The sequence below is a fragment of the Lissotriton helveticus genome, chromosome 7 (genome assembly GCF_964261635.1).
Source record: "Lissotriton helveticus chromosome 7, aLisHel1.1, whole genome shotgun sequence".
Classification (NCBI taxonomy): Eukaryota; Metazoa; Chordata; class Amphibia; order Caudata; family Salamandridae; genus Lissotriton; species Lissotriton helveticus.
The window spans coordinates 997,543,685-997,571,639 of NC_136068.1; positions in this window are offsets into that span (position 1 = coordinate 997,543,685).

Here is a 27,955-nt window from a genome sequence, read left to right on the forward strand (position 1 = left end):
ACAGGCTACACACTAATAAGGTGATGTCGACCCTTTCTTACTAGAGTGCACAACTTAATCTTTCACTTTTCTTTGCAGGTTACGTGTTGTAGGGTGATGTTATATAATTGTTTATTGTAATGAGAAATAAAGTCCCGTTCTTGGTGAACCGATATGTGCTGCGTGTTCTTGTATGAGAGGGTAACTTACTCTCCTAGTCAGATGCTGTTATGTGAACAGATGTTAACCCTGATCAGGTAAGTGGTAACTGAATAAGGGAGAGAAGAGCCCCTCGAACCAGTGAGCAGGTTGTACCTCATCCAAATTGGCAATCATTGTGTGATCGGTAATACTGTAGTCTTATGCCCCTGATGAATAGTGAGACTGATCCCCTTTATGTAATGGTAATCATAGGATAAACTGTCGTATGGGCAGAGAGGTCTGGATTCGTATGGGATCGCGAGGCCGCCACTTGTGATGTTGTGATACTGTCGTATGGGCAGACAGGTCTGGATTCGTATGGGATCGCGAGGCCGCCACTTGTGATGTTGTGATACTGTCGTATGGGCAGAGAGGTCTGGATTCGTATGGGATCGCGAGGCCGCCACTTGTGATGTTGTGATACTGTCGTATGGGCAGAGAGGTCTGGATTCGTATGGGATCGCGAGGCCGCCATTTGTGATGTTGTGATGCTGTCGTATGGGCAGAGAGGTCTGGATTCGTATGGGATCGCGAGGCCGCCGATTGTGATGTTGTGATACTGTCGTATGGGCAGAGAGGTCTGGATTCGTATGGGATCGCGAGGCCGCCACTTGTGATGTTGTGATACTGTCGTACGAGCAGAGAGGTCTGGATTCGTATGGGATCGCGAGGCCGCCGATTGTGATACGAGATCTTGGTATGTATATTAGGAATTCCCTGTCCTTAGGTGGTATATATATATGTTGTTATGTTAGTGTAAATAGGCCCTAGGGAGGGGGAGGTGGTAACGTTCTGGCTGGGTTAGTGAGGCTCCGAGGAGCTGGTTCTATCTGATCTGAGAACCCAAGCAGAACATTTGGCGTCACGAACCGTTTACGAAACCTGTGTGCGTTGTCATTGTCTTTCTGTTTGTTCTCGGCGCGTGCGTGGTTTCGTGTGTATATTATTTGTATATAGTTGTGTATATAGTTTTTCTTCGAGATGTTTTCGAGAAAGTCGAAATCTGTTTTTAAGTTGCCCGTTGATATTCCCGGCTGGGATTCAACGCCTTATGAAGCCTTGGCCCGTGAGTGGGCTGATTCTACCGGTTTGAGTGAAAATTGGAATTCTTGTTTGGAGCAGGCGGAGCCGGCTGATGTGATTTCTTGCTTACAGAAGGCGCCTGTAGCGAAGGGTGATGAGCTTCCCATTTTGGGGCGCAGAGGTTGGATTGTTTTGTCTGCGTACAGGATCCTGCATGAGAGGTTGTTGAAACTACAGACATTACATAAGGACGCGGAGGCGAACTTTGTTGAGGTTCAGAATGCTCATACCTTGTTGCGGTGTCAAAATCAATTGCTTGCCGATAAACTTGAAACGTACCAGACTATTGCCGAGAGGGCGGCTGTCCGTATTGCTCGGTATCAATACAAGAATAGACGTGGTCGAGTTTCGACGCGAAAGGTGCGTCTGGTCGTGGCGAAAGCCGGACTGGATTGGGATCCTGATGAATGGGATGGTAATATCTGGAACTCGAGTGACTCTCATTCTTCGGATGAGGGGTCTGCCAAGTGCAAGTCCTCTCGCTCCGGCCGTGATTTTAAGTCTGCTTCATGTGCCTCTGATGTTGCTTCCCGTGATTCCGCTCGTTCTTCGAGTGGTGTTGACACTTCTCACACTGATTGTTCCTCTACATCTACTGATCGAGCTCCTTGTGATGCTCGTCTCTCGGTCTCGGTGCATCCGGTTTTTCGAAGGAAGTTGCAGCAAGCTCCCGGTAATCCGAATGGTATTCCTTTGGACTCTTTGGAGGATTTCACGCAGCAGGAAATTAGTGATATTTTGCAGCGGTTTCGACAGCGAGCCGGTGAGACCTTGCTTACGTGGATGGTGCGCCTTTATGAACTGGGCGCTGCTGGCATTATGTTGGATGCTGGCGATTGTTTGAAGTTTTGCTCTTTGAGTACGGATTCTACTGTGCAGGACCATTTTCGTAACTATAATGCTGGTGGTCAGATTAGTTTGCTTCAGTTGGCATCGGAGGGTTGTAATCAAAAGTACCCTACTGAATCTGACTGGCCTGTGAATGACAAGCCGTGGTATACTTTGCGCGATGCAGCACAACGTCTCAAGGAAGAGGTGATGAAAACTGCGATTTTTCTGAGTACTGCTGATAGATTGCTTGATGGTTTATTGACTTCTTCTGTGCGGAATCGTATAATTCGTTCTTCCCCGGTTGCTTATAAGCAAGTCATGATGACTTTATTGATCAATCAAACTGGTAATGCGTTGTCTATGGTATTGGAATCTGTACGCCAACTCGGTGAGTTGGGTGATTGGTTTAAACCTGAACGTCAGTCCCGGCCTGACACTCGTACCCCTGGTGACAATAAGTTTACTAGACGTGACATGTTTCTCGCACTTGTGGCTGATGGGGTGAGGAAGGAGGATATTGATGGTGAGACTACTTTTCGTTTGTGGGAATTGTTTCGCAAACGTGGCTTGGACCGGAAGGAGGGTGCCCGGCGTGTTCGGACGAATGAGTACGATCGTGGTTATTCTGATGGTAGCGGTGATGAAGACCGCCGTGGGCGTTCTGACCGTCGTGATGATCGACATTACGTGCGTGATTCGTCCCCCCGTCATGAGAGAGGGAGAGAGAGAGAGGGGGAAAGAGAGAGGGGGAGAGATGATTATGTTAACAGCAGACGTAGAGATGAAAGGGATCAATCCCCTGAGTTGAGGAGGAGGGAGGATCGATACAGATTTTCAGATCGAAATCTGCAATACAATACAGAGAACAGGAATCCATTTCGTAACAGAGATGGATATGAACAGGAGATACTGATACCTGAGAAACGTGAGAGCCTTTATCCTGATTTATCTTGGTGCACGGAACGCAGTAAAAATGACTAGGAAATAGGTCAAGCTCCAGTACACAGATGGGCTCACAGAGATAATAGACCCTATGTAGATATTGAAATTTTTTGGAGACATCGTAATATACAAAGGGCCCGAGCATTGGTAGATACAGGAGCGGAGGCCACTCTTATTCGTGGGAAATCAAAGAAGTTTAAAGGTCAGTCTTTTACAATTACCGGATTAGGTGGAAAGGAAACTCCCGCAGTTCAAACTACACTTGAAATGAGAATAGGTAGAATTCCTAGAAAAGAATACTCTGTATTAGTGGTGCCACTTTTAGAATATATAATTGGAATTGATATTTTGAAAGGAATGACTTTGCATTTGGATGATGGGTGTTATCAATTTGGAACTAAACATTACATATCGTCCAGGCCTGTCCGGGTTGGTCGCTTAAGAATGCCCCCCATAAAGATTCCCCAGGCGACAAAAGTGGTTTGTCAGAAGCAGTATCGTATTCCAGGTGGTCATGAAGAGATTAGTACCACTATTCAGGATTTGGTGGATGCAGGAGTTATAACTCCAGTTACTTCTGCTTGGAATAATCCTGTTTGGCCCGTACGTAAGAGTGATAATTCTTGGCGCATGACTGTTGATTATCGAGAATTGAATAGACACACACCCTCTTTGACTGTTGCAGTACCGGATATTATTACCCTAATTGAAAGAATCCAAAGGCATCCAGGTACATGGTATGCGTCCATTGATATTGCTAATGCTTTCTTTTCGATCCCGATTGCCCCCGAGTGTCAGGAACAATTCAGTTTTACGTGGAACGGGCGTCAAATGACGTTTAGAAGTCTTCCCCAGGGCTATGTGCATAGTCCTACGATATGTCACCGGCTGGTGGCAGAGCATTTGGCTGAGGTACCTGTACATCCGCAGATTCAGATATGTCATTATATTGATGATGTTTTGATTCAAGGTGAAACACAAGATGAAGTTCAGACCCAATTGGATAAAATCATTGAGTGTCTGCGTGAGAAAGGTTGGGAAATCAACCCAGATAAATTACAAGGTCCATCCCAGACTGTGAAATTTTTGGGCATTAATTGGCATGAAGGTCACAGAGAAGTGATCCCCCAGGTTAAACAGAAAATTCTTGATTTTGCAGTTCCGAGAAATAGGAAAGAAGCCCAAAGCTTCATTAGTTTGTTTGGTTTTTGGCGCCAGCATATTCCCCATTTGAGTCAAATATTGGTCCCTTTGTACCGTGTCACTCGTAAAAAGAATGCGTTTGAATGGGGTAAGCCACAGCAAGATGCGTTTAGTCTGGCAAAAGAAGCAATTCAGCATGCTCTGGATTTATGGCCTGTATGTGATGGTGAGGTGGATTTGAATGTATCTGTACAAGGCCTTTATGCGAATTGGAGTTTGTGGCAGAAACAAGGCAGAAGTAGAGTACCGTTAGGTTTTTGGACCAAAAAGTTACCCGATGCTGGTGAGCGATATACACCTTTTGAGAAACAGTTGCTTGCATGTTATTGGGCTCTGGTGGATACCTAGCAATTGACTTTGGGACATGATGTAGTTTTGCGACCTGAAATTCCTATCATGCAGTGGGTTTTGAGTTCGCCGAAAACTCACCGAATTGGACATGCTCAAGAGGCGAGTGTGATTAAGTGGAAATGGTATATACAAGACAGGGCACGTGTGGGACCAAAAGGAGTTGCATCTTTGCATGAGCAGGTGGCGCGGGCACCATCGGCTGAGACTGAGAATGAATGTTCAGTACCTTTAGTACAGGAGTCTCCTGTTAAGTGGGGTAAACCATTTGATGATTTGTCCGCGGAGGACAGAAACCGTGTTTGGTTTACGGATGGTTCAGCAAGGTTCATAGGAACGAAACGACATTGGAAGGCGGTGTCCTATAATCCGATCACACAAAAATTGCTGAGTACAACTGGTGAGGGAAAGAGCAGTCAATTTGCTGAACTCTATGCTGTTTATCAAGTTCTGAAACAAGAGTTTCCTGGTACATGTCATATTTTTACTGATTCTTGGTCTACTGCCAACGGACTGGCAGTTTGGTTACCGACCTGGCATTCCCATAACTGGAAATTGCATTCAAAAGAACTGTGGGGAAAAGAATTATGGCAGGAGATTTGGGAAATGCTCCCACAGAGTGCTGTTACAATCTTCCATGTGGATGCTCATACCCCGATAGACTCTCTTGACAAATTCTTTCATAATATTGCAGATGAGAAATCTAAAATTGCTGAGGCACTGGTGGACATGCAAGAGTCTGATATGGCGGGATTGGCGAAATGGGCCCACCAGAAAGCAGGACATTATGGAGAGAAAGCCACTAGCAGGTGGGCTGCTGATCGAGGAATTTATATTCCCCTAGATTTAATCAAAGACATTATTTCGCATTGTCCCATTTGTCAGCATGCTAGGCAGCGCAAAGTGCCTCAAATTGTTAAAGGTCATTTACATCGCGGGAAACTGCCCGCCCAAATTTGGCAAATTGATTATATTGGTCCACTTCCTATGAGTAGAAATTGCCAATATGTTTGCACCATTGTTGATACATACAGTGGTCTGTTGGTGGCCCTTCCCTGTAAACAAGCTACCCAAATGAATACCATTAAAACATTGGAATTGATTATGCTGTATTATGGTGTCCCATTCCAAATTCAATCTGATAATGCATCCCATTTTCGTGGAAGATTGGTGCAGGAATTTTGTGTGGAAAATAATATCGAATGGGTGTTTCATATACCATACTATCCACAGGCCTCAGGTCTAGTGGAAAGATTAAATGGCTTGCTAAAAGATCAACTGCGGAAACTAACTGATGACAAATATAAGAATTGGCGAGATTATTTATTCCAGGCATTGTTAATTCTGAATAATCGTCCCTTCCTAAATGCTGAATCTCCATTGATGCGTTTATTTCCCCCGAATGTTGATGCCAAGCCCAATGAGATAAATGAGACTGTGATGTACTGGGAGATTACTCCCGGAGCACTGGCTCCATGTAGAGCGACCCCAGGGTCGGCAGGTTTAGACTTACATGCCATGAATGACACTGTTATAAAAAGTAAGAATCAAGTCTTCATTGAAACTGGTGTTGGTGTTCATATACCAACTGGGAATTTCGGATTAATCGCCCCTAGATCGGGGCTGGCTGTAAAAGGTATACAGGTGCTTGGAGGAATTATTGACAGTGATTATCAGGGAGAGATTAAGGTGCTCCTGCTGAATAGCAGTGAGGTTGACCTATCGATACATCAAACTGACCGAGTGGCTCAATTGCTAATACTGCCTGTTTTCAGTGGTGAGATCACGAAAGGCACTGCTCCGACGTTGCTAACAGTACGAGGTCAAAAAGGTTTTGGTTCCACGGATAATCCTAGAGCTAGAGTTTGGGTGCAGTCGCCTAAGAATCCCCCTGAACAGGCTGAAATTATCGCCACCGGTCACGATAACACGGTTCTAGTTATGAGACCAGGGAAAGATAGCTGGGAAGCTGTCCCGGCTGACAAATGTTACCTACGAGAATAAATAATGCCTGTATTTGATTTTCTTTCAGATCATTCTCTGGACTGTTGCTGCAGGATGTGTCGGCGTTGGACTCCTTTTGGACTGCTACGACGAGAGAGGAGGGAACCCATCGACCCGGGCTGAGTTGAGAACCCGAGTGTCGCGTTCCTTCGCTGCGTGGGATTCGTCATCGAACTTTTGGACTACGTTAGCCAAGCGGGTGACTAAAGCCCCTCATTTCTGCCTCACCCCGATGAGATCGGTGACTGACATTCTAGCGACTTGCTTAGTTGCTGTCCCTGCTTCATTAGAGACTTTGACCCATATTTTCAATATATCGAATGCTAGTCCCAATGTTCTTTTGGGTGATTTCGCTACCCATGAATACTGCCCCTTGTGTACTGTACTGTCAGATCCGACACCCCTTATCCAGTCCCAGATAGTTACCTATAATATCACGCAGGGTGATTTGTGTTTTTTCCTTACTTGCGATCCTAGTGCAATTTCCGAATGTATACGTTTGAAATTGAAAGGTACGACTTCATTCACAACTCATGAACGAACTTTGTGTTTCCAGAGATCGCCGAAACTGTGTACTTCTGTTCGAAATATTATGACTTGTAAGAGTTTGGTAGTTACCCCCAGTCATTATCGTACAATGTTGCTACCTGCTGGATGGCTTTTCTCTTGTGGTAATACATCCTGGCCATATATTCCCGCGAACATTTCCGGAGGCCCTTGCGCCATTACTAGACTGAGTTTGTTAATGTTCTCATCGCATCCTGATGCCAACACTCGTATGATCCGAGATACAGTGATGTTACAGGAGGACTGTGATTCGTCTATACATTTATATTCCAAGTCTGAATACCTTAGTTTAGCTATTTCTATTGTTGGTGTTCCTGCCTTGGCGGTCTATAATGCCAAGTCTATTGGGAAAATGGCCTGCTGGATGGTGAAATCCATTAATCACACTTCCACAATCCTGTCTGACATGCTATTAGACGCCCAGGGTGAACGTAGAGCTATCTTGCAGAATCGGGCGGCTATTGATTATCTTTTGCTCAAACATGGACACGATTGTTCTGATTTTGAGGGTCTTTGTTGTTTTAACCTGTCTGACCACACGAAATCCATTCAAGCCCACATTGATAGACTTCATGACTTAACGGAAGAGGTTAGAAAACACATTGACCAGGGCTGGTTTGACTGGCTCTTTAATTGGTTACCTGATTTGCATATGTTACGTCAGATATTAGGGGGTTTTCTGATTGCTATTGGCATTCTGATTGCTATCTGTTGCTTCATTCAGTGTATTCCTTCGCTACTTCAATACTGCACACCTGGTACTAGACATAGATCAGTTAGTTTTGTTTCATATTATTCGTCCACTGAAGTTAGTTCTGTTTAATGAATATGTAATAGACTGAAGTCAAGGGTGAAATGTTCTGCTTGATTTTCATGGCCCTCTTTTGAAGAAAGGTGATTGAATGTGACTTCAGTCTCTTACCATTCCAGTGCAAGGGTTAGAGTAGTGAATGGAGCCTATTTACTAGGCATTTTGACATGATCCTGTGTTCTCCCCCATAGATCAGAGCTTATACATATAGGCTAGGGGATAGATCTATTAGTATTAGGGATAATCTGCCCTTCAGTTAGGGTATTCCATGGAGTTATGCTGAGTTCGGGCCTGGTAGGCCGCAAACGGGAGAGACTCCATCTTTCTTTCTGCTCCGGCAGCTTGGGATGCTTCTAGGTCAAATGTAATGTTTTAGTTATAAGGTGTTATTCGCTTGGAGAGAACCGGTTCAGACCGACCCTTATCGAAGGATTGTATTTTTCTTCATGCCGAAGACACGACATCAGGCCGGCCGGCTGGGAACGTGTCCTTGGTACGGGGAGGTACAAGAATTTGGTTGGCGGCAGGTTACGGGCTGGAATTTTCCATGAGGAGATGCACTTCTATATTAGTAAAAGTCCGAGGCAGTTGCAGAGTCAGTTCGTAGGCGGCATCTAGCCGTTAGCAGCAAAGCTATTACTTATTCCAGTTAAGACAGACGCCATCTTGAGGGCGGAGAAGAACCAAGAGACAGATACTCTCCAAGCAGAACAGCCAGAGAGGAGAGAGTAGCCGATAAGAGGAAGGTTCCAGTGACTCGGAGAAGGGTGAAGGGAACAGCGCATAGCGGTGCAGACGTGTATCCGTGACTGCGGAGGTGTGACTTCAAGGCGAGCCGAGGCACAGACGAGAAGGGAATCTAGATGACTGCTGAGTACAGGCTACACACTAATAAGGTGATGTCGACCCTTTCTTACTAGAGTGCACAACTTAATCTTTCACTTTTCTTTGCAGGTTACGTGTTGTAGGGTGATGTTATATAATTGTTTATTGTAATGAGAAATAAAGTCCTGTTCTTGGTGAACCGATATGTGCTGCGTGTTCTTGTATGAGAGGGTAACTTACTCTCCTAGTCAGATGCTGTTATGTGAACAGATGTTAACCCTGATCAGGTAAGTGGTAACTGAATAAGGGAGAGAAGAGCCCCTCGAACCAGTGAGCAGGTTGTACCTCATCCAAATTGGCAATCATTGTGTGATCGGTAATACTGTAGTCTTATGCCCCTGATGAATAGTGAGACTGATCCCCTTTATGTAATGGTAATCATAGGATAAACTGTCGTATGGGCAGAGAGGTCTGGATTCGTATGGGATCGCGAGGCCGCCACTTGTGATGTTGTGATACTGTCGTATGGGCAGAGAGGTCTGGATTCGTATGGAATCGCGAGGCCGCCACTTGTGATGTTGTGATACTGTCGTATGGGCAGAGAGGTCTGGATTCGTATGGGATCGCGAGGCCGCCACTTGTGATGTTGTGATACTGTCGTATGGGCAGAGAGGTCTGGATTCGTATGGGATCGCGAGGCCGCCATTTGTGATGTTGTGATACTGTCGTATGGGCAGAGAGGTCTGGATTCGTATGGGATCGCGAGGCCGCCGATTGTGATGTTGTGATACTGTCGTATGGGCAGAGAGGTCTGGATTCGTATGGGATCGCGAGGCCGCCACTTGTGATGTTGTGATACTGTCGTACGAGCAGAGAGGTCTGGATTCGTATGGGATCGCGAGGCCGCCGATTGTGATACGAGATCTTGGTATGTATATTAGGAATTCCCTGTCCTTAGGTGGTATATATATATGTTGTTATGTTAGTGTAAATAGGCCCTAGGGAGGGGGAGGTGGTAACGTTCTGGCTGGGTTAGTGAGGCTCCGAGGAGCTGGTTCTATCTGATCTGAGAACCCAAGCAGAACAGGCAGGTTGTACTGATGATACCCTCTTCCGAGACCGCTGGATCTTGGAAATGGCCATTGATTGAAGCGGCCGGAAGAGAGGCCCCGTCTTCTGGCCCACCAAAAAAGGTTAGGCTTAAAAACTCTGCGCATATTTTGATGTGCCTTGTCCAGGGCGGTGAAAGTGGAGACGTATTTGCCCAAGGATTTAATGAGGTCTTCTCCAAAGAGTACACCTTTTGGGTTTTGCGAGGGTTCTTTATCCGCCATGTCAGTTAGTTTTGGATTTATTTTAGTCAAAACGACTCTTTGTCTTTTGCATGAGGCTCAATTTCCTGAACTGCCCCTACTTCGGGAGGAACAACAACTACTATTGCGGGCAGTGGTTGCGGGTGTTGTTGTTGTTCACCACTTATCTGCTGTGTTCCCTCATGCGTTGATTGTGTACTACTTTGAGATAGCGATACGTTTAGGTCAGGCTCAGCATCAGCATCAGCATCACTGCTTTCCACCATTAGGTTGGCTACCTCTTCCACACTCATCTGCTTGGGCCTGGGTTGGTGGATTGGGCCCACTGATGCAGAGGTGCTGGCCCCAGCTTGCACCCCGGACACTGCTGCTGCAGGCATACTTTTTGGTCTCCCAAAAAAGGTTTTGGGGTCAACACCAGACTTCTTCTGTTCTTCCTTCTTCTTCTCAGCAACTTTCTTGGTCTTGGAGGACCTGGTACCTGCTTTCTTTGGGCCCATCTTCTTCAGATGTCAGCTACACTCAGTTGCACAAGTTGCAGAGATGTCTGGTAAAGGTCACACCACACGTCACGTACAACAGAAGGACGTCCGTCTGGCAGTACAAGGGGCGATGAAAGATGACAGACACCTCCTCCTCAGTCTTTTCTGCACCTAGAAGCAAAGAAGGCAGAAGAACATCAGTCAAATGTGGAATTTGTTGAGCTTAATTTTAATTACTAGTAGTGTTAGTACACTCAGTAAGAGTAAGAATAGCAAAGAACTAAAATACAAATGTATTGGAAGTGGAGCTTGTTTATCCTTAATTTGTGCATCATGTCGGATGGATGCAGCATCAGTGACCTGCAGCAGATAGCAATGGGGATGGAAACAGTAAGCCAACAGGAACAATGGAAAGACACACAGGCCTATGTGGCAAAAACAAAACAGCACACTACTACTAACACCATCACGGCACCCAGCAACATGGTCACTCATGACAGGCACATTGGGTAGAGCCCAGAAAATGCAAAAACGAAAATCCCCATGGCTAAAAAGGTTGGAAAGTTACACAATAACAACACATACAACAAAGGCATTTATTAACACACATCCAAAAAGTTAACTACACCCCAAACACCACATTTGGGAATTCAATCCAATGCCATCCATGCCCTAAATGATGTTAAATTCAACAGACAACATAAAAACAGCTACATCAAGCACCCCCAATGACTACCTCTGGGACTCAAGGCCTACTGGCAGAATAGGCCACACGTTTGGAGGCCTATGGCAAAAGCACAGTGGAAGGTCACACAAAATAGCCGCCACCACATGGTCAGCCCACCCTCAAACAACAAAGTACATACAAAGGACAGTAACAGGAAGTTGAGGTCTCTGGGGAACTTCCTTCCTCTTTAAAAAAAAATGAACAGAAAAATGACTCCATGCTCCAAAAACTACAACCAAATGACAACCTGGGGAGTTTTATTAGCAAAATGAACAAAATCATAATTTTCGAGGTTTTATGCAACTCGAGACATATTGCTCGTGAGATTGCAAACTCGACGTGTTCGGCAGCGCGAACTGTACAAAAAGTCGTTATCACGTGCCCGAGCATGCAGATTGAGCGCGCGAAAAAGACAAAAACTGTAAGGTCGCCTTGTTGCACTGTGCAAAGTTATCAAAACTATGCGAGCTGATTTCCTAGGGTTACCCACTGGCAGAAAAAGCCATATTATTTACACACACCCAAAACCTGAAATTCCACACCAAAAACCACATTTTGCAAATCAATCCAAAGCCATCCATGCCATACATGATGTTACAAATTAAACAAACACCAAAAAAAGAGTTGATTAACTTTCATGCACCCATGATGACTCGAGTAGTACCTCTGGGCCTACTGCCAGAGTAGGCCACAAGCTTGGAGGCCTATGGCAAACGCACAGAGGCTGGTCACACAAAATGGCCGCCACCAAATGGCCAGGCCACCCACAGAAAGCACATACAATGAACTCAATCAGGCCTACACTAACTATATAAACTCAAAGGGTTAGCTATTGGCTGAAAATCCAATATTTAATTAACACACACACAAAAAATGAAATTCCACTCCAAAAACACAGTTTGCAATTGAATCCATTGCCATCCATGATGTTTAAAAACTTGAAATTGAACAAAACACCACAGAAACATGGTTAGACCCATGGGTACCTCTAGGCCTACTGGATGAAATTTCAAAGAAATACAACTTGGCCCCTCATGAAAGTACAGGCCTTCCTCAACAATATTTTTTAACAAGGATTGAAAAGCTCAGAAAACTGTAGGTAAAAAAAGCCTAAATCAAACAAACATGTACACAAATTCTCCAACTTACTTGCAAAAGAAATTTTCAAATCCAAAAGTCCTCAATGAATCCAAAAAAATGATATGATGCAGCAGACATACACAAAAAGTGATCCTTCCAGCTCCAAAATCCAAATGAAAGTGAACAGCACATGGACAAAGCACTGGGAGGGGCCTGCTGGACAGGAACAGTAAGTTGGGGACTCATGGGCATTTCCTTACTCTTGAAAAAAAGAGTAGAAAAAAAGAGGACTCCTTGCACAAAAGACTACAGCCAAATCAGAGGGGTTTTTCTGAGCAAAATGATCATTTTCGAGAAGGTTTTATCATGCTCGAGAGATATTCTGTGCAAGGTTGTAGTTTCTGCGTGTTCAGAAACGCGATCTTACCAACACTGCGCCGGAAGGAAGATCTCGCGTCCTAATGACATGATGGCGCGTCCAAATGACGTGATCGCGTTCGCACAGTCTCGCGGGATTGTGCGGCTGGATTCCAAACCCCGTGGCGCACTCGACCGGGAGAGAAAATCGAGAAGTCGAACACAGAACCACGGTAAGTCGTTACCATGCAAGCGAGAACACTAATGAGCGCGCGAGGAAGAAAACAACTACGCTACGCTGTAGATTGCGAATTATTCGACAACTTTGCGTTCACTGTGAAGCGCGAAGTTGCTGCTACTTCGCAAAGTCTGTGAGTGGAGTGAAGTTCACTGCCCAGGGTTACTCTTATCAGTGTTTTTACTTTTCTTAAGTCTTTTACCCCTTAATTCAGTGATCTTGTTAGAGTAGGGGTTTGGAATTTCTGAGATTTCGTCCTCATCAGGGAGTGACCTTTTAGAGGACATGATCTGACTTAAGGTTTCAAACATGCAGGACCTCAATTCCTTATGAAGGATTTTTTGCAGGGCTTTGTTTGGAGTAGGGGCAGAAGCCTTGTCTGAGTCAGAGTCAGACGTGGTATATAGGAAATGTTAACTTGTAAAAAGTGGTAAAACCCTTTAATGAAAGATAATTACAGAGGATTTCCCTTATTAATAGTGACAAGGTTTATAGATGAAGGAATGTTAAGAGAATAAATCCTCTCTTATTATAATTAATTTTGTTATAGAATGTTGAAAAGGCCATTTAAATGAGGATTTCCTGCTAAAACCCCCATTTTTTTATGAATAAGTTTGTAAAACAATAACCACTAAATCCGAAATAATAAAAGGTAGTGGTGCCGAGCAGCGTTGGAGTGCGCGGCCTGCATCAGTGGAAAGAGGTGAAAAACGGGAGTTAAACGAAGACATTAGGTAGGCTTATTATGGCAGGAGGAAGTAGAACAAGGATGAAATTGAAGAATAATCGTTTACACAAAAAACAAAATATTAAACATCTAAAAATCTTTAAATTTATTCAAACATTAGAAATAGTACATAAGCTGAAAGAAAAGGCAGGTTAATCTGGTCAGTCACGCAAGGATGGGACTAGGGAAGGGGGTGTAGGGAGATCTCCGTGAATTGGAGATTGGTATAGAGGCCGTAGGAAGGGGGGGTGAGGTTAAGCCACACACAAGGGATCTTCAAAATAGCGATAAAAATGAATAATGGTAATGAAGGAAAATGAACTTATCAGCTTGGAGCCGCATTTAAAAGAGGCAGATTGCTGATAGCTCATGCCTTTCAGGTGTTGCTATTGTTCTGTTCTGGAAACTTTTAATATTGCGATGTACGCGGCTGCTTGGACTGCATTAAAGGAATAATGCATAATGTAGCCTCCGTTCTTGTAATGAAAATTACCTGGTTGCCAACAGTCCATACTGATCCTGCTTACAAGAATTACAGAACACAAGAAGCTTATTAAAGAAGAAAGAACAAAAAATGGATTTTAGTCTAAAATAACAGATTGAACAAGCGCATTCTGAACAGGTTGTCATCCTATTTCTGTGGATGTAACTCCTTCGCCAAAAAAGCCACCAGGTTACGGTCTTTCAAGGATGCATTTGCATACAGGATAAAAGATCTGTCTAGCTTACAATATTAGGCAATGATTAGTAATGCTTTGGCAATGCATGGATATTCAATGAATCCACCTTTTTCTCAACACAGTCAATATCTTCAAATTTACCAAACGTGTTGTTTTTCCCAGTGAATGAATGCCAGAAGGCAACAACATACAGTACTGTGCCTAGTACTTTTTAGCATCAGTTTCAAAGTGCATCCTGGAAAGAACACATGAATTTGAGACATGAAATGCAAAAGAGATTGAAATAGCAAACAGATTAAAGCAACTAAGCATCTGTCTTCATTTAAACCTGTCTCCATCAGCCTACATAAAGAAGACGTTACCAACTGAACTATTGCATTGACTTTTGTAGTTAGTAAATTGAACTTATATATACTACACCTAGCAATACATCAGCTACCCCAAGGCTGTGTTTGGATCACAAGTTAACCAATGTTTATCATCTTCAAGAACCACCAGAGGAACTCAGGTCATGTAATGTCAATATTCATGTAGAGCGCACTTATCACCCGAAGGTCTCAAGGCGCTTGAAGCAAAAAAAACAGCTACAACAGACAGCAAACCTAAACCTGCCGGAACTTTTACTTAGGAAAAAGCCAGGGTTTAAGCTTTTTACGAAAGCATTTGTGGTCCATTATGGATAAGAGGTGTGATGGCAGTTTATTCCATAGCATGGGGGCAAGGTAAGAAAAAGAACGGCCACCGTTAATGGACATATGAAGGCGAGGCTGAACAAGGTATGATTTAGTACTGAACCTTAACAATCTTCTTGGTATGTACCATTGAAGTTTTTTTGCTAGGTAATTAGGGCTAGTGTCACATTATCTTGTGTGTGAGACTTACAATTTTAAAGTGGCTTCTTTGTCGCACTGGAAGCTAATGAAGAGTTTTAAGATTTGGAACAGAAGGGGATCTAGGGGGAATATAAAGAACAGGTCTAGCAGCAGTATTCTGAAGGGTCTGAAGCAGCCGCGGCCCGTGGAGGGAGTTACGGTGGGGTAGGGAGGCGGGGGGGCAGGGTGGAGGGTGCTAAAAACCGGCATATGGATAATTGCAGGTAAGTAAACAATTTAATAAATAAAACGAATTTCGTAGCGCACCCTGCATCACATTTTGCGATGCAGGGTGTGCTACGAAATTCGTTTTATTAATGGGACAATAGTGGACTGGTAAGGTGGGGTTTGCTGAAGGTTTTGTAAGAATTGGCTTAACTTGAGCGTGTTTCCACCTAATCAGAACTTTGGCTTGCTCTAGTGACATGTTAAAAATTTCAGTTAAAATATTAGCGAGTAAAGGCGTAATCTTAGTGCAGGAGCGGGGTGAGAAAGAGTCTGCCGGAGAACCTGATTTGATCTTACTTAAGCCTTCTAGTACTTCAGCGATAGTTATGGGTTCAAATTCCATTAACGGTGGGGCATCATTTATTTCCGCCAAACGGGGTTGTCATAGGCATGTTCCTCCTTTGCTGTAATTGGCCAGAGGCATAATGAGGAAAAGATGAGTAAATGGTTTTAATTTTATTATCAAAAAAGGAAGATACAGAATCTACCCACTCTTGAGTGGGGACAAATAGAGACTGCTCGACCAGAGGGGATGTAAACTCTTTCAATATTTTGTAGAGTTCTTTACTAGATTGTGCAGCGTTGTTTATTTGCTGAGTTAAATAGGTCTTTTTGGCTAATTTGATGTTTTTTATATAATTAAGATGGGACTGCTTGTAGTTCCTGCGATCATTATCAGTTTTGGTTTTCCTCCATTGACGTTAAACTGTTCTACTAATTTGTCACTGATTAAGGTCAAAACCCAGACCAAAGTATTTATTATAGGTGCAGATGAATAGCTAAATGGAGTCACATCTGAGATCAGCTGGAGGATGTGTTACGAATTGAGGTCCCCTATAAAGGTTTTGTCCCTCCAAAGATAGGGAAGTAGACCATCCAGATGATTAAGGTGGGGTGCTCTGGCCTATGGGAACGCATCAGAGGTGATTGGCAGTTAGTCATTTTTCCCTGTTGTTATAAGTCAGTCAATATCTTTTGAGAAACACCTATGTCAGTGCTTCATTTGGGCCTGTGGGTACCACTGGCATTCACTTCACACCACCTAGCACTTATGTTTCCTCAAACAACACAAAAAGGTACTGAAGGAAGACACACAGGGGTTCAATCCCCAAATGATATCACAATTAACCAAGAGTAATCTGTGGAAAGATTGAATGATGAATGATGCAGGATCCTGGAGTCTTTAGAGGATTTCTTTTTAAGTACAAAAACCCTCATCGACCGGCCTGGTGGAGAGCTTCATCATCGGACTCCTCCGCACACCTTTAGGTATTTCCTGTAACCCTGGACAGCGAGGGGAGGTCTCTTTAAGTGTTCACAAATTGGAGTAATATAGTGAATGAGCCATGAGTTTGTGCGAGTTGAAAGGGGAGCAAGGCCGTCTTTCTTACCAGTACACATGCAAGAACTGTTAAAAATACTTCTCAGGTGGACTGCTGTATCTTTATTCTTGTCTCCTGATGGGTATGGTTAAAAAAATAGCGGTAACTCTACACACACTTAAAAGATTACTAGGTTTTTGCACCATTCATGATTCTCTGCTATCAAAGGGTACTCTTAGTTTATTGTGACTTATTTTTCCTCCTCACACTGTGGTCCAGACCAAGAGAAAGTAAAACAAAAGTGGGAAAGAAAGGGGAAGAGAATGGAAAGGGGCGACCGCTAGGTCCCCCCGAACGTATGGATGGGGGCCCGAACCTCCCGGGAAGCCATTTTGGGCGGGGGTGGGCGTGGCCCGGCTGGTATGCCCAAAGCGGCGTAGCCGGAGCGCGCCTTCCCCCCGCCCGAGAGGGGTTGTCCTAGACACCTCGAAGGAAGACCACGCCCAGTAGGCGTATCGGTGGACGGGTACACACCCTCCCGCAGAAGGATAAAGGAGCGGGAACTCTGAAGATCGTCCTCTTGTTCCTCGGATCGGAAGGCTGCACCCACTCGATGCTCGTGAGCCCTCGACGGAACAAGCAGCAATTTTGAACGTGGTAATCCTGTTTTTTCTCTTTCAGTTTCGACACGGATTCCAGGACCTCGTGGATCGACCAAAGGCGGAGGACTCGCAACCATGCCTAGCAAGCAAGCAGGAAAGGGTTCCGAGACGGAGAAGATGTTACGCCTATTGTCGAACCGGATGGCTTGTATGGACCGAAAGCTCGGTCAAGTCCAATCGCTCGGTAGAGGTTTGGCGGAGGTAAAGAAGCAGTTGGCTGCAATGAACGACCCAGGTCAGCCGAAAAAGGTAATAGGCCCGGCCTTGCCGGGCGTGGTTCCCGGGTTAAGAGGGAAACGGGTCAAAGAAAGGGCAGTCTCGGGGGGTGTCCCGGCACCGGAGGTGCCGCCCACCATCCCCCTAGTACCGGCTGGTGACCTGGTTCAGGAACCAGTTTTAGGCCAGCCTATCCCAGTGGTGATCACCTCGACCGAGGATGATGAAATGCCCCCAGAATTGGCCGCACAGTTGACCGCATGGCTGAAAACAAAGGTCGGGGGCACAGCGACCCCGGGAGATCCGGCCGAAGAGGCCAGAGTGTTAATGAAGCAGTTGCGGCAATCGAGAGATGTCGCAAGGGCGAGTGTTCCTCTTGTTCCCCCACAGGTGGCGCCAGGAGTACCAGCAGCTGGTCAAGCGAAGGCGACGGCGGCAATAGCCAATCCGGGTAAGCTCGCATTGCCAATGGTGGGGGAGGGCTCGATACCCTCAAGGCGGGAAAAAGTTGCACAGCACGTTCCCTTGGCCACGAAAGAGTTGATATGGGGAGACAAGTATGTCAACATGTTTTCATTGTTAACGGACCATCGTGAGATGGAGTATGCTAAAACGCAGAAAGATTTGTGGCACCCTAGTGTATGGCGCGCCAAGATGGCCGAGTTCAGGGTGGAAGAGACAGTGACAAATTGGGTTAAGGCCTTCTCTATATTTACCGCAGTTATGGGGGAACGTAAACCTGATGTTATGACTGAGTTGGTTTGCTATCAGAATCGCATTATGGATTTTTATTCAATGTACGAGGGGGAAGAATGGAAAGGCTATGACATGAAGTTCCGTAAAGCAAAAGAATTTGATGTTTCTCTGTCTTGGGATTGTTTGGACTCGGTGTCATGGCACAAGCAACTCCTGCCAGGGGCAACAGGTACGTCCTCGCCAGGCGGGAGCGGGTCCGGAGTTGTCCGCCAAAAGCCCGGGGTGCCCTTTCGAGCAGGCACAGGTGGGGGCTATCAGCCTAGAGTTGGCGGGAAGGGCGGACAAGGGGGGGTCTGTTGGGGCTTCAATCGAGGCAATTGTAACAGACCACAGGGGACATGCAAGTTTAAGCATGTGTGTGCCGGCTGTGGGAATTCCTCACACCCGGAAAGTGCTTGTAGATCAAAGAATGTCGGGGCGGGTGGAAAAGGAGGACCTAAGCAGGAGTGAGGTGGACCTTTGTGACCGATTGCCTACACCCGTTGATCTAATGGTTATGATTCCGTGGTTAAACAAGTACCCTGATCATGTGTCCGCTGGGGTGTTGAGGAAGGGTTTTCTACATGGCTTCCACGTCCCGGTGGGGGAAGTTCAGGGGAACTCCTTTTGTAGAAATCAGTTATCGGTACGGCACAACCCGGGCGTGGCAGAAAAGAAAATAGCTAAAGAAGTCAGTTTAGGACGAGTGGCTGGCCCCTTTTCCTGCCCGCCGGTGGCCGATTTCATATGTTCCCCGTTAGGGGTGGTCCCGAAGAAAGATCCGGGGGAGTTTAGACTCATACATAACCTTTCTGCTCCCAGGGGTTCCTCGGTGAATGATGCCATAGACCCAGAAGTTTGTTCGGTACGATATGCATCGTTTGACGATGCCATGGCCATTTTGAACCACCTAGGCCCCGGGGCGCTGATGGCGAAATGTGATATCGAATCAGCATTCCGGTTGCTTCCGGTGCACCCGCAGGATCAGCGCCTGCTAGGTTTTGCATTTCAGGGAAAGTATTACATGGATAAATGCATGCCCATGGGTTGTTCCATTTCATGTGCATATTTTGAGATGTTTAGCTGTTTTTTGGAATGGGCATTTACAGAGGCCACAGGGCATAGACATGTTATGCATTATCTCGATGATTTTCTGTTTTTGGGGGCAGCCGATGATATGAATTGCGCACAGGCGCTGTATGATTTCTGCATCCTAATGAATGAATTCGGTGTCCCATTGGCACCAGGTAAGACGGTCGGACCATCTACTTCTCTGGAGTTTCTGGGTATTGAGCTCGATTCTGTGGAGGGGTGTTTCCGACTACCAGTAGACAAAGTGACCAAGTTCCGGGCTTCCTTGATACAATGCCTGAGTGGGGAGAAAGTGACCCTGCACCAGTTACAACGAACAGTGGGTCAGCTTAATTTTGCCCTGAGGGTGATTCCTATGGCCCGCCCATTTTCGCGCTCTATCGCGCAGGCTATGGGTGGTCTCAAAGAGGCTCACCACCGTACGAGACTGTCTGGAGAGGTTCGCCAGGATATGCGGATTTGGTTGGCATTTCTGGCGGACTTCAACGGTCGAGTCGTCTGGAGTTCCCCGCCAGAGTCTTCGGTGGAATTAGGTCTATGGACCGACTCGGCAGGGAGTGTGGGTTTTGGCGCCATCTTAGGTGATCGATGGTCGGCACAAACATGGCCAACATGGTGGCACTCCGACGGCCTCACAGGTAACATTGGGTTCCTGGAGTTATTCCCCATTTGGGTGGCTCTAATGACATGGGCTGATGATTTCAGGGGCCGCTCAGTGGTGTTTTGGTCCGACAATATGACTGTCGTAGATTGCATTAACCAACAGGCAGCACGCTGCAAAATGATTTTGAGATTGTTGAAAGAGATTGTGCTGCTGTGCATGAGATTGAATGTACTGTTCAGGGCAAAACATGTGCCAGGTGTACTGAATCTTGCGGCTGATGCACTCTCTCGTTCACGTATGCAGGCATTCAGGGGTTATCTGCCCACAGCAGACTTAGAGGCAGCACCATTCCCAGAAGCAATGTGGCTTATCGGTGCCTCGGATTACAAGACCTCGTGGCAGCGAGTCTAGCCCCCAGGACAAGGAAAGCATACGAAGGAGCGTTTCGTTCTTATTGCACATATTTGGGTCCTGTAGGGAGGCTACATTGGGGTCAGGAGGAGTCCTTCCTGGGGTACCTGGTTGCACTACACAGGGAGGGCCGATCAGTGGCTACGGCCGGTAGGCATAGGGCGGCCATTTCCTTCATGGCCCAGGTACACGGCATAAAAGATCCTACAGGTTCTTTTTTGGTGAAGAAAGCCCTTCGCGGCTGGCAGCGCCTTGAGGGTTGCAAGAGAGATACGAGGCACCCGATTGGCTTAGACAGACTGTCTCTGCTTTTAGCAAAGCTGGATGAGACGTGTTCCTCCCATTACGAAGCAGTTCTGTTCCGGGCAGCGTTCACATTGGCATTCCATGGGGCCATGAGGGTGAGCGAACTTGTCGCAAGGAACAAGAGAGATATGGAGGGAGGTTTGTGCAGGGATCACATCCAGATAAGGGGTGATTCGATGGTGATCATGATAGCCAGGTCCAAGACTGACCAGGGGGCTATGGGAGATAGTGTGGTCGTGCAGCGCAAGCGTGGGTCCCCCGTCTGCCCGTTGAAGTGTGTGGAAGACTATTTGGCGCTAAGAGCGGCCACTTGGGGGGGGAGCTTGCTCCGACACAAGGATGGCACCCCACTGACGAGATTTCAGTTTCAGAGGGTGCTGGCACTGGCAATCGCTGACGCGGGCATGGACCCGTGCGATTTTGGGACCCACTCCTTTAGGATAGGGGCTGCTACTGAGGCTACAGCCAGGGGTCAGAGTGCCAAGGAAGTGAAACAGTTGGGCCGTTGGTCCTCGAATTGCTTTAAGAGGTATGTGCGATTGCACATGTTGTAAGTGATCAATTGACATGCACTCACGTTTTCTGTCTTTTGTTTACTTTGCAGTTTCGCGGGCCTGCCATGCAGGGCGGAATTGGAGGTCGACCCTACATCAAGTGACCAGCGGTCAGAGATCACCGACTGGGGAGAGGATGGTATGGGTCGTGGGCCACTCATACGTGAGGCGCGCCGGTGACGTATTCAAAGAAGGTGACGCGATTCACGCACCTGGGGAATACGGGTTCAGAGTGGCTTTCCATGGGAAAGGTGGGCTCGTTTTTGACAAATTTGAGTCATTTTTCGAGGAACTTTTAGGGCGGCATAGGTCACCGCCATCTATAGTCATAGTACACCTGGGTGGCAATGATTTGGTGACACTGGGTAGACGAGTGTTACTTGAACGAATCTTGTCAACTGTTAGCTGGTTAGCTAAAAGAGTCCCGGGGTGCACGATTGCCTGGTCCCACATGATTCCTAGAAGGAGGTGGCAGGGGGGCCTTTCGGTGTCAGCTCTGAACCATTCAGTTAAACGGGTCAATAATAAGATTGGTAGATTGTTCCGTTCTGCACAGTTGCATGTTATTCCACATGGGTGTATCCGGGGTGACCAGATGTATCTGAACGATGGGGTTCACCTGTCCAGGGAGGGGAATGATTTACTCATAGGAGACTTGGTTGCATGGCTGAGAAGTTTGAGGAAGCATGACCTATAGGAGGAGTTGGGGGGGACCGGATGGTCGGTCAACCATCCGGTCTGTGGCGGTAAGGTCATGATCGGTGAGCAGGAATTTAAAGGTCCCTAGAGTGGGGCGCCACCCACAATGGATGGGAGCGCCCGGGGGAAGACGGCCATTGGCCCCTTCCACGGGGAGGCAGCACCCACTAAGGATGGGGCGCCTAGGGGGAGATGGCCATGGGCCCCTCCCAGGGGGGGAGGCGGTTAAATGCCCCTCCTGACTAATTTCCCGGGGGCCGGATATCCGCGACAGCGGATAGAGAGTATGGGGTGGGGGGAGAGTCCACGCTGTCCTTCCTACAGAGACCTCATACGGGAACTCGGACGACCCTTAAGATGGCGTCGAGTAGAAAGGGGGCCCCCACCACGACAAGGGAAGTTACAGTTGGCAATGAGGGTAGAGCCCTCTGCGCATGCGCCGCTCACACGGTGAGGGCGGAATTTTGGTAGTAGGGATCTGACACCGGTTAAGACCTTGCCTTTGGCCCTTAATGCTAGGATGTACAATTTGAATTAGAGTGTATGCATTTTCAGGATGTTAGCCAAAAGTACATGACTGCATCGAAATGCAATAAATGTCAAATTGTACATAATGCATAATGATGAAACTTTTAATTTAATGTTTTAAATTTTGTTTCATATTTTAATAAATACGGCCGGGAGGGTGACTCCCTCCCGTCTTCCAAAAAAGTCAACTATTGTCCGACTTCCCATCCTTGGGGATGTGTGTTGGGAGGGGGTGGCGGGCATCCCGGCCATAAGACACAAACACAGTGATAAAGAGAGAAAGCAGCATGAAAAAGAGCAAGCAAAGGTGAGATAAAGAGGCAAGGAATGTCTGGTGCTGGATTAAAGAGGTATGAGGTGGAATCGAGACTAGACTGACTTGGCATGCAGAAGCATGACCTTCCGCCAGGGGCGGCTCCACCGCAATGGTGGAGGAACATCGACCTACTGGCTCAGAGCCAACAGCTGAAAAATAAAACAATATTTAGTTATTGTTTTAATTTTCAGCTGCTGGCGGAGCCAGCGTGTGCAGGGTGGGGCCAGGCCGGACCATGGGAGGGTGGAGTAGGATTGGAGTGCACTTCTAAGTGTGCATGTGTGTTTGGCCCATTCCATGCGCAGTTAGGTGTCTCCAACCCAGCTGTGTTGCACAGCACTGTTTGATAAACAGCACAGACTCTCTGTGGCTGAGTGAGCGTTAAACCTGCCCACTCAAGCCAATCCCTGCACTGCTCTCATGGCATGAGAGCAGAGCAGGGATTGCATAGGGAGTCTCTGCTGCTGACCCAGTTTGTACTGGCACCAGGAAGCAGAGGAAGACCAAGGGCAACGGCAGATTAAGGTAAATCCTTTTTAAAAATTATTATTATTAACGCCCTACGCACTCTCCCTCCCACAATACCCCTATGCCTCCTGCACCCGCCCTACCACCTTTTGTTTGTGGCGGCCGCCACTGCCTTCCACAGTGCCTGCCGCCAGTTCCTGAGCAAAACTTTGGGCCCGACCCTTATACTTTAACAAATTAAGCACTGCTATTACAAACCTCTCAAATCACACCCACCATTGAGGCAGCAGCTGACCCAGTTCTTTAAGTGGAGACTATAAGATTTCTTCTCTTAAGGTCAATAATATTTTGACTCTGCAACTAACAGTTATTAACAGTTGTTGCAAGTAGCTCTCTAATTCAGCTGTATATGTAGCCAAGAAGCACCTTAAAGGGGGGGATAAATAATCAAACCCACAAAGCCACCTCTACAATGCCATAGCGATGTGAGGCATCAACTAAGTACACTGTGCTTCCTTGACAGCCTGATTAATGAACTTTACTCCATGTGCCATAGTGCATGTGAGGTGAACACACAACACTTTTGCCTGACTCTAGTCGCAGAAAACCAGTCTTGAAAAACAACCTATTTCTGCGGCAAAAGCGGTCTGGTTGTGTGCATCATCGAAGTAATTGGCTTCTACAAAGAATCATCACATTTCTTCGAGGAAGGACAATAATTGCAGTGGCCCCAGACTTCGCGTGTGCGTGCCACTTAAATGACCCCAACTTTGTCAGGATGCCTGCGTCAGGAGATCATGGCGGCTCACGATCACCGACTCGGAAGAGGCGAGACTGCGTAAAACATGATACAACAACAAAACGCTCCAGCTTTAAAACATTCATTTAAAGTAGCAAGCTACTTGTGCACATATTGACATCTAGATCACAAAGTGTTGTAGACATACTTAATAAAATAAGAGAAAGTTGCTTGCAATTAATCACAGTACTCCTAGACCATAAACCCATTTGTTAGCAATGAATATTGGGCCCTTAAGGCAAGTATAAGAAATGAAAACTGCTTTCTACATAATTTAAACAAGCATGGGATCAGGGAACACTGATGCGCGGCGCTGCTCGACCCCCCTGTAAAACACTGACTGTCTCGCCTTAGTTTCTGTGAACTAATCCCCAGGGTATGAAACTAGACAAAGCTGAGCCTACAGTGTAGGAGGGAAGTGTTCACAGTAAGAGTCACTTTCTTTTCTCCTGCCTCTCTCGAATTCCCAACCTTGGAAACTAGTTACTAAGCAAGAGACGGTGAATGATGGTTACAATGCAGATGAGTCGACCTATAAATGAGACGAAACCTTTGCCAATCATTACAACTGTAACCTATAGAGGGCTGTAACAGGAACCTCGTAGAGAAGTCCGAGTGGCTACTGCACAGGTGATTGCTTCAGGTGCACTCTTCTGAAATCAAGCCGTCATTTAGGGATTTTATCAGAGGCCTGCGACCTCTGGACATCAGCTTGCGACACTTGTCTTGAATGGGACTCTACACCAGCATAACACGTCCCTGCTTCTGGTCACTGGGACACATATTGCTAAACAAGGTAATTATGTTGTCAAAGCACGGCAGCAAGACTTGAGCTGTGAGACTGAGCTTGTGTAAGCCCCCTTCACTGCCCCACAGCCTGTCCGAGGGAGGTAGTGGAATGGGGGCAGCTCTGTGAGGTAGAGTGCAATAATCCATATGCAGTGATAGTTAGGGTGACCAACTGGCATGGGTGCAAATTCAGGACGGTTAGTGTAAAAATTCAGGACAAAGGGTCAAAATTCAGGACACAAATTCAGGACAGGAGGTCAAAATTGAGGACAAAACTTCAGGACAAAAGGTAAGTTTACAGACACATCAGAGGAGGTCGCGGAATAGTATACATGTAAGCCAATCCATATCCAAACATATTCAACCATTTGCAAACCTATCCATCATGTATCCTTCCATCCATTCATCATTCCACTCATCCATCCCTCCATCCACCCTTTCACCCTATCCATCCATACACTCATCCATCCACTCTTCCACCCATCCATCCTCTACCCTTTCACCCATCCAGCCATCCTTTCACTTACTCATCCATCCACTCTGTCACTCACCCATCCACCCATTTACCCTTTCAGTCATCCATCCATCCATCCTCCCTTTCTCTCTCCATCAACCCTTTCACTTAGCCATCCTTCCTTCCTTCCATCCACCCACCTATCCATCTACTCATCCACTCATGATTCCATCCAGTGACCCTATCACTCATCCATCCTTTCTCTCATCCACCCACCCTTTCACTCATCTATCCATCCTTTTATCCATCTACCCTCACTTTCACTTACTCATCCATCCTTACATCCACCCTTTCACTTATAAATTCATCAATCCATCATTTCACTCTTCCATCCACCCATTCATTTTCCCATCATCCACCCTTTCACTCCTCCATCCATCCTTTAACGTATCCACCCTTTTACCCATCTATCTACCCTTCCACCCATATATTCATCTATTTACCTTTTCCCTCATCCATCCTTCCACTAACTCATCCATCCATTAACCCTTTCATTCATCCATTCACACTTTCACTAATCTATCCAGCCATCCATCCATCCCTTAACGTACTCACTCGACCACCTTTTCATAATGATTATGAGCTGAGTCTTTGTCCGCAAAGCTGCAGACAGAAGGGGCCCATCAAGTATTTCACCCTTGCTGTAGTTCCTAAAGCAAGGGGTGGGGGTAGGGTTCACTGTGCCCCTGAAAAAGTGGAAGTCATGAATCATGCATGATGCACAGTGCCAGGCCGTGAGACGACTATGACATGGTGTTGTTTCCAGGGCTTTAGGTAGAACGAAAAAAACTCAGGGCTCTCTCCAAAGGGGGTGTTCGATGTAATTCAGGGTGTGGCTTAAAACATCTAAGCTAAAAATCTGTGCTTAGTATAGTGTGCCGCCCAACTGGTAATTTGCCCTTTCTGTAATTGTATCCGGATATATACCACAACAAGTAACGTTACCTATAAAAAGCGAGAACTATTGGCTTTGTCAATGGTTGTTAGTTGCATAAAATAAAAAAGCAGAAACCATGGCTTTGTTGAATATAATATTGAAAATGCATCAGTTCTAATATGATGACACTGTGAAAGAACTCTAGCCCCTTCTTTAGGTCTCGCCTGAGCCAGCGCATGTGCTACTCTGGTGAGACTTTTAGTAAATGGGCTTCAGAAAATGCTACCACACTCTTTTGCATATGGCCTAGAGTTTGCGCCATTTGAATTTCCTCAGCACGCGAACTACTCGCAGGCTCACCTCCTGCCTCCCCTCAGACAAGCTCTTTGCAAGCTCGGCATGCTTTTTCTATAGCAGCCGCGCACTTTTTTTTTCCTACTCGGAAAAGCAACTAATGTTGGCCGCACGCCTTTTTTTCAACAACAACCCCTCCTTCTCCGTACAATAGCTGCCAGACCTGCAAGCAGGCATCTCCCTGGAAACCAGCAGCTGCGAGCAGTCAAGTTGATGGCCTGGGGCACAGAAGCCTGCTCTAATCATGGGCCAGTGCCAGAGGACCGGATAGCTTCTGTGCAGCAGAGGTGCCGCAGGGGACTTGATCCTAATGTGGTATTTTTTTTTTCACGCATAGCTTATCACTTCTAAGGCTGGCATAATGCTTCTCAAGAATTAGTTTGTTCCTTCTTCGGATAGATGCACTTTGTCTTCAGTGTAACAGTTTGGTACGTTTTGGATGATAAGCCGCCCACGCGTGACAAAATTCAGATCCATGGTCTCTTTCGGCTCCTATTAAGACACAACCACATCTTTTAAAATAATTTTATTTAAACGCCGAGTAGTACGGATACCATTCTAGGTGCTCTTGGACTTAAATCACCCCAGCCTCCTTCCCTTCGACTGTGTCCTATTCAATTGCTGTTCTCTGCCCCCATTGGCTAGACCTTTTCACGAGCTTTCTTCAAACTTTGCACGCATTTGGCGCCTTATGCTTCACTCCCTACTCTGCCACCCTGTTCCTTGGAGTTGTTAGGGTGCCATTTTCCGTGTGCATACCTCTGGCCCATTCTTTGCATGCACCTTGTCTGTGCCATGTGCGGGGGGCTGATTAATGTAACTTCCCTTTGACAATAGCTGCGGGGGCTGGCCTTAGCCATCATCGCCAATTTTTGTTTCACAGTGTGATCAGTTTTTGTTTTTTTGCAGGATTTCGACAGGAAGGTATTTGAGCGCTTTACAGGACCACCAGTTGTATTACTCAAGGACACATTAATTTTGTTTTTGTCGACACAGGGAGATTAATTCTATTTGCCCAAATTCACAGGATGTTGAGCCAACGCCGAGTCTAGAATGTGGTCGCTCAGATCCAAAGTCCGCAAATCTGGCCTTATTTCTTCCCCCCTCACTCTACACATTAAGAGTCCGACCGCCCACTTGGTATTTCCTTCAGTCTTTCTTTTGCATTGCACACTGCGGCATGCTCCTTCAAGCTGTTTTTCTTCCCACCT